The sequence below is a fragment of the Macaca fascicularis genome, chromosome 8 (genome assembly GCF_037993035.2).
Source record: "Macaca fascicularis isolate 582-1 chromosome 8, T2T-MFA8v1.1".
In the NCBI taxonomy this organism is placed as follows: domain Eukaryota; kingdom Metazoa; phylum Chordata; class Mammalia; order Primates; family Cercopithecidae; genus Macaca; species Macaca fascicularis.
The window spans coordinates 7,683,548-7,689,664 of record NC_088382.1 but is presented as its reverse complement, the minus strand read 5'-3'; the positions used below and the strand labels follow the sequence as shown (position 1 = coordinate 7,689,664).

The 6,117-nt window shown below is 39.7% G+C and overlaps 1 pseudogene; it reads left to right on the top strand.

Annotated features, from left to right (window-relative positions):
• Positions 1-5,420: 5,420 nt before the first annotated feature.
• Positions 5,421-5,729, top strand: LOC135964874 (defensin alpha 4 pseudogene; annotated as a pseudogene).
• Positions 5,730-6,117: the final 388 nt, after the last annotated feature.

The following is a 6,117-nucleotide window of genomic DNA, read 5'->3' as shown; positions in this document are numbered from 1 at the left end:
CCTCTACATTTGAATTCCTCATTTAATTTTTTTTCAAATTTGTTTATTTTTAATTGAAAAATGATTTTTGTGTATATTTGTAGGGTGTGATGTGATGTTTGGATTGATAATCACATGGCAGAAATACTTCAGCTAATTAAGATAGCCAACACCTCACCAACTTAATTTTTTAAGGAGAATTACAAATCGAGTCCTTTAGCAGTTTGGAAGATACAATACATTACTATTAACTGTAGTCGCCTTGCAGTGCCATAGATCACTAAGACTCTCCAGCATAACTGAAACTTTGTACTCTTGGCTCAACATCTTCTCTTTTCCTATCCCTCCCTCTCACCCACCTCCAGCTTCTGATAACCACCTTTGTACTCTAGTTCCATAACATCGACATTTTAACATTCCATGTACAAGTGATATCATACAGTATTTGTCTTTCTGTGCCTAGCTTATTTCATTTAGCACATTGTCCTCTGGTTCCAACCATGTTGTCATGAATGAAGAATTTCCTTCTTTGAGACAGAGTCTCGCTCTGTCACCCAGGCTGGAGTGCAGTGGCAGGATCCCGGCTCATTGCAACCTCTGCCTCCCGGGTTCATGCCATTCTCCTGCTTCAACCTCCTGAGTAGCTGGGACTACAGGCACCCGCCACCATGCCCGGCTAATATTTTGTATCTTTAGTAGAGATGAGGTTTCACCATGTTAGCCAGGATGGTCTTGATCTCCTGACCTTATGATCCGCCTGCCTTGGCCTCCCAAAGTGCTGGGATTACAGGCGTGAGCCACCACATGCGGCCAATTTCCTTCTTTTTCTAAGTCTGTATAGTATACTATCTTGCATATACACCATATTTTCTTTATTCATTCATCCATTGATGAACATTAGGCTGATTCCATATGTTACTTATTTTGAATAATGCTGAAATGGACATGGGAGTGTAGATTCTTCTTGATATGGTGATTTCTTTCTTTCTTTTTTTTTTTTTCCTTTTTTTTGAGACAGAGTCTTGCTCTGTCCCCCAGGCTGGAGTGCGGTGGTACAAGCTGGCTCACTACAAGCTCCGCCTCCGGAGTTCACCCATTCTCCTGTCTCAGCCTCCTGAGTAACTGGGACTACAGGTCTGCGCCACCACGCCTGGCTAATTTGTTTGTATTTTTAGTAGAGATGAGGTTTCACCATGTTAGCCAGGATGATCGCGATCTCCTGAACTTGTGATCCACCTGCCTCAGCCTCCCAAAGTGCTGGGATTATAGGTGTGCGCCACCGCACCCGGCCAGTATAGTGATTTCAATTTCTTTGGAGAAATACCCAGAAGCGGGATTGCTGGGTCATATGGTAATTCTATGTTTAGTGCTTTGAGGAACCCCCATACTCTTCTCCAAAATGGCTATACTAGTTTACATTTCCACTAATGGCACACAAGGGTCCCCTTTTTTTTATATCCTCACCAACACATATTATTTGTCTATTTGTTAAAAGCCATTCTAACAGATGATTACCTCTTTGTGATTTTAATTTGCATTTTCCTGATAATTAGTGATTTTGAGTATGTTTTCCATATATCTGCGGGCCAGGTTTATTGCCCATGTTTAAATTGAGATGTTTGTCTTCTTATTATTGAGTAGTTTGAATTCCTTATATATTTGGGATATTAGCCCCTCATCAGATGTATGGTTTACAGATACTTTCTCCTAGTCCATGGGTCATCTCTTCACTTTGTTTCCTTTCTGTGCAGAAGTTTTTTAGTTGATGTGACCTCCTTTGTCTATTTTTGCTTTTGTTGTCTTTGCTTTTGGAGTCCTGTTGTAGAAATAATTGCCCAGAGAAATGTCATAAGATTTCCCCCCATGTTTTCTTCTAGTAGATTTACAATTTCGGGTCTTTTATGCAAGTCTTTGATCCATTTTGAGGTGATTTTTGGGTATAGTGGGGGATAAATGTCCAATTTCATTCTTCTGCTTGTGGATATCTAGTTTTCCTTACACCTTCTATTGAAGAGACTGTCCTTTCCCCATTGTGTGTTCTTGCCATCTTTGTTGAAGATCAAATAATCATAAATACTTGGGTTTAGTTTTGGGCTTTCTCCTCCTTTCCTTTGGTTATTGTGTCTTTTATGCCAGACCATGCTGTTTTGCTTACAATAACTTTATGATACATTTTAAAATCAGAGAGCAAGATAACTCTATCTTTATTATTTTTGCTCAAGATTGCTTTGGCTATTCGGTGTCATTTCTGATTTCATACCAATTTTAGTGTTTTTTTAATTTCTGTGAAAAATTGCATTGGAATTTTGATGAGGATCTACAGATCACTTTGGGTAGTACAGACATTTTAATAATATTAATTCTTCCAATCCATGAACTCAAGATATCTTTCCATTTATTTGTGTCTTCTTCAGTTTTATTCATCAATATTTATAGTTTTTGCTGTACAGATCTTTCACTTTTTTTGGTTAAATTTACTTCTAAGAATTTTATTTTTGAGTGTTATTACAAGTGAGATTGTGTGGGCTTCTAAACCTTTGTGCCAGTACAAACTCCTGTCTTTATTCTTAGTGACTCCTACAAAATTAGAGAGTGTCAAGTCATGCTATTGCCTTGAGAGAGTGAGAGAGAAGCCAGACCCTTAGAGTACAGTGGAGAGGTTGGGGTGTTTGACATGTGTTTCCGTTTTTTCTTTCTTTGCAGAGAAACTAACAGAGTGTATCTCGCACTTATTCTGCCTTATGAAAATGAGAGGATCTGAATCAGATCTGTAATATCTATAATATTTATTTGAATTCATGAATTAACAGGGAGACTGGGAGGGACTAATTTCCTGCTCACCCAATTAATTTTGGGGTAAGAGAAGGATGAAGAGAGACTGAAGATACCAATTTCCCCAATTAACAAGGACTCTGGGTGATCAAACACATGACAGAATTCATGGAGAAAGCTTAGAACCGGAATAAAAATGTTCCAAATTGTTTCTTTAGTCATTTCTAGAGATTCAGAGAGACAATGCCAGAGAGATGTAGGCTAGGAAGCAATCATGGAATGCTATCTGCAAACTCAGCAATGTCCAGTGAGAAACAGAGCAGCAGTACAAATACAGATGGTTTAAAACCTGGTGCTAAATGGCCACCAGGGTAAAACAAGGGCCATGAAAGCTGGAATCACTGATACAGAAAATTAGTCCCTCCCAGTCTCCCTGTTAATTCACGAATTCAAATAATTAGTATAGATATTACAGATCTGATTCAGATCCTCTCATTTTCATAAGGTAGAATAAGTGGCAGATACACTCTATTAGTTTCTCTGCAAAGAAAGAAAAAACGGAAACACAGGAGGGCAGATCACGAGGTCAGGAGGTCGAGACCATCCTGGCTAACACGGTGAAACCCCGTCTCTACTAAAAATACAAAAAATTAGCTGGGCGTGGTGGCGGGTGCCTATAGTCCCAGCTACTCGGGAGGTTGAGGCAGGAGAATGGCGTGAACCCGGGAGGCAGAGGTTACAATGAGCCGGGATCCTGCCACTGCACTCCAGCCTGGGTGACAGAGCGAGACTCTGTCTCAAAGAAGGAAATTCTTCATTCATGACAACATGGTTGGAACCAGAGGACAATGTGCTAAATGAAATAAGCTAGGCACAGACAGACAAATACTATATGATATCACTTGTATATGGAATGTTAAAATGTCGATGTTATGGAACTGGAGTACCAAGGTGGTTATCAGAAGCTGGAGGTGGGTGAGAGGGAGGGATAGGAAAAGAGAAGATGTTGAGCCAAGAGCACAAAGTTTCAGTTATGCTGGAGAGTCTTAGTGATCTATGGCACTGCAAGGCGACTACAGTTAATAGTAATGTATTGTATCTTCCAAACTGCTAAAGGACTCGATTTGTAATTCTCCTTAAAAAATTAAGTTGGTGAGGTGATGGCTATCTTAATTAGCTGAAGTGTTTCTGCCATTTGATTATCAATCCAAACATCACATCATACCCTACAAATATACACAAAAATCATTTTTCAATTAAAAATAAACAAATTTGAAAAAAAATTAAATGAGGAATTCAAATGTGGAGGTTCTCCAAGGGCCTACTGAGCACCAAAGGATGTGTATCAAATATGGTAACATTATAGAAATACATAATAATATCTTAAAAATGGGTAAGATACAGTCTCTTTTTGTTTTTAAGAGAAAGGGGTCTCACTATGTTGTCAGGCTGGTATTGAACTCCTGGTCTCCGATGATCCTCCCACCTCAGCCTCTCAAATAGCTAGAACTACAGGCAAGTGCCACCATACTGGCTTAAGATGCATTCTTTGACACAGCAATTCTATTTCTGTAAGATTATCCATATGGGTAAGAGGACATATATACAAGATAATCACTGTAACTTTACTTATTAATGCAAAAGTTTAAGAATAACCAAATTGTACTAATTTTATCATATTTTATCAATAGAAAAAAATAAGTGATGGCATATACAAACCCTGGGATAGTTTAAGGCTCTTAAAAATTATAACAGCATTCCATGTGTTTAGATATACAAAGTGCCCATGATACAGGTGATAAAAGCAAAGTGCAGAATACTATGAATAACTGTTAATAGTGATGGATTCCTGGGTCAGAATTGAAGGCCTGGGGGTAGAAATAAGAACTTGTTACTTCTTCTACCTTTTGAATGTTGTTCCTTGTGTATGATTTAAAATTTGCTAAAACTAAAAAATAAAAATAAAATAAAAGACCTCAGTAAGGGGTTGTAGGCACCTAAATTACTTTGATATTCCTCAAAGTGGAGAGAAGTACCTGCTACACATTGTATATGATGCATTCAGATCACACCAACTTCTTGAACTAAATCTGAATTTTGATTTTAATCTGATAAACTTGGCCTACTAGTCTACTGAACTCATTTCCCCCATAGCTGATAAGGTCATTGTCCTGTCCACACTGGCCCCAGCAGGAGACTACTCACCTCAAGATCTCAAAAGCCTCCTACATGAGGCTAATAATATCCCTGAATCCTGCAATGGATTAACTCTCTACTCCACTGGGACCCAGGTCTGACCCCAGAGAGTCATCCAGAGAGTACCAGGGACCGTCTTCAGAAAACAAGAGGCATTTGATCCCCACATTTATTGAATGAAAGCACTGTTGCTTTTCTTGTCTGAATATATAAAAGTAAATACTCAAGCAGATGGGAAACAGGACAGGATAGTAATGCCCTTATCATCATTAACAGTTTGGATCAAGAAGAGGCACTAAGCATACAGACTCACTCTGTGATGAAAGCCGGGAGAAAGAGGAGCATCAAAGGGATCTTGAGGGTGAAGGCAGCCCCTTCCCCTCCCAATCACATGCCCACCTCCTCTCACTGCAGCTTCTGTCTCAGGCCTTCTCCCAGCAGAGCTATAAATCCAGGCTCACTCCTCACTCTCCACACATCCACACCTGCTCTCCCTCCTCCAGGTGACCCCAGCCATGAGGACCCTCGCCATCCTTGCTGCCATTCTCCTGGTGGCCCTGCAGGCCCAGGCTGAGTCACTCCAGGAAAGAGCTGATGAGGCTGCAACCCAGGAGCAGCCTGGGGAAGATGACCAGGACCTTGCTGTCTCCTTTGAAGAAAATGGACTCTCTACTCTTAGAGCCTCCGGTAGGAGACATCAATCTTGCAGATCTGCAAAATCTAGAACAAAAGGATTGGAGACAGGCTCTGGCATCAAGTGTGGAAAAGTCTACCTCACTTGAGTGACTTTACTTAATCTTCCTGTACCTTGATTTTCTCATCTCTAAATGAATCAGTGAGAACTGAACACATCTAAAGATTTTCTTTCTTCTAAGACTTTTAGTTTCAAGATATTTCTGTGAAATTTGCTACTTTTAAGATAGAAAGAGCTATACTGACCAGGTATTTGTAGGTCTGAATGGGTAAACTTAGTTACAGAGAGAATATTTTACTTTGTCCATTGGTAAAGCTTTTAGAACCTAGAGAGGAACCTATGGGTGTGTTTCTAATTTCATTTGTTTCAAGCTATCTTTAAATTTCCTTCCTATCTTTTATTGACCCATTGGTCATTCAGGAACATGTTGTTTAATTCCATGTGTCTGTCTCCTGTGTCTGTCTGTCTCCCTCTAT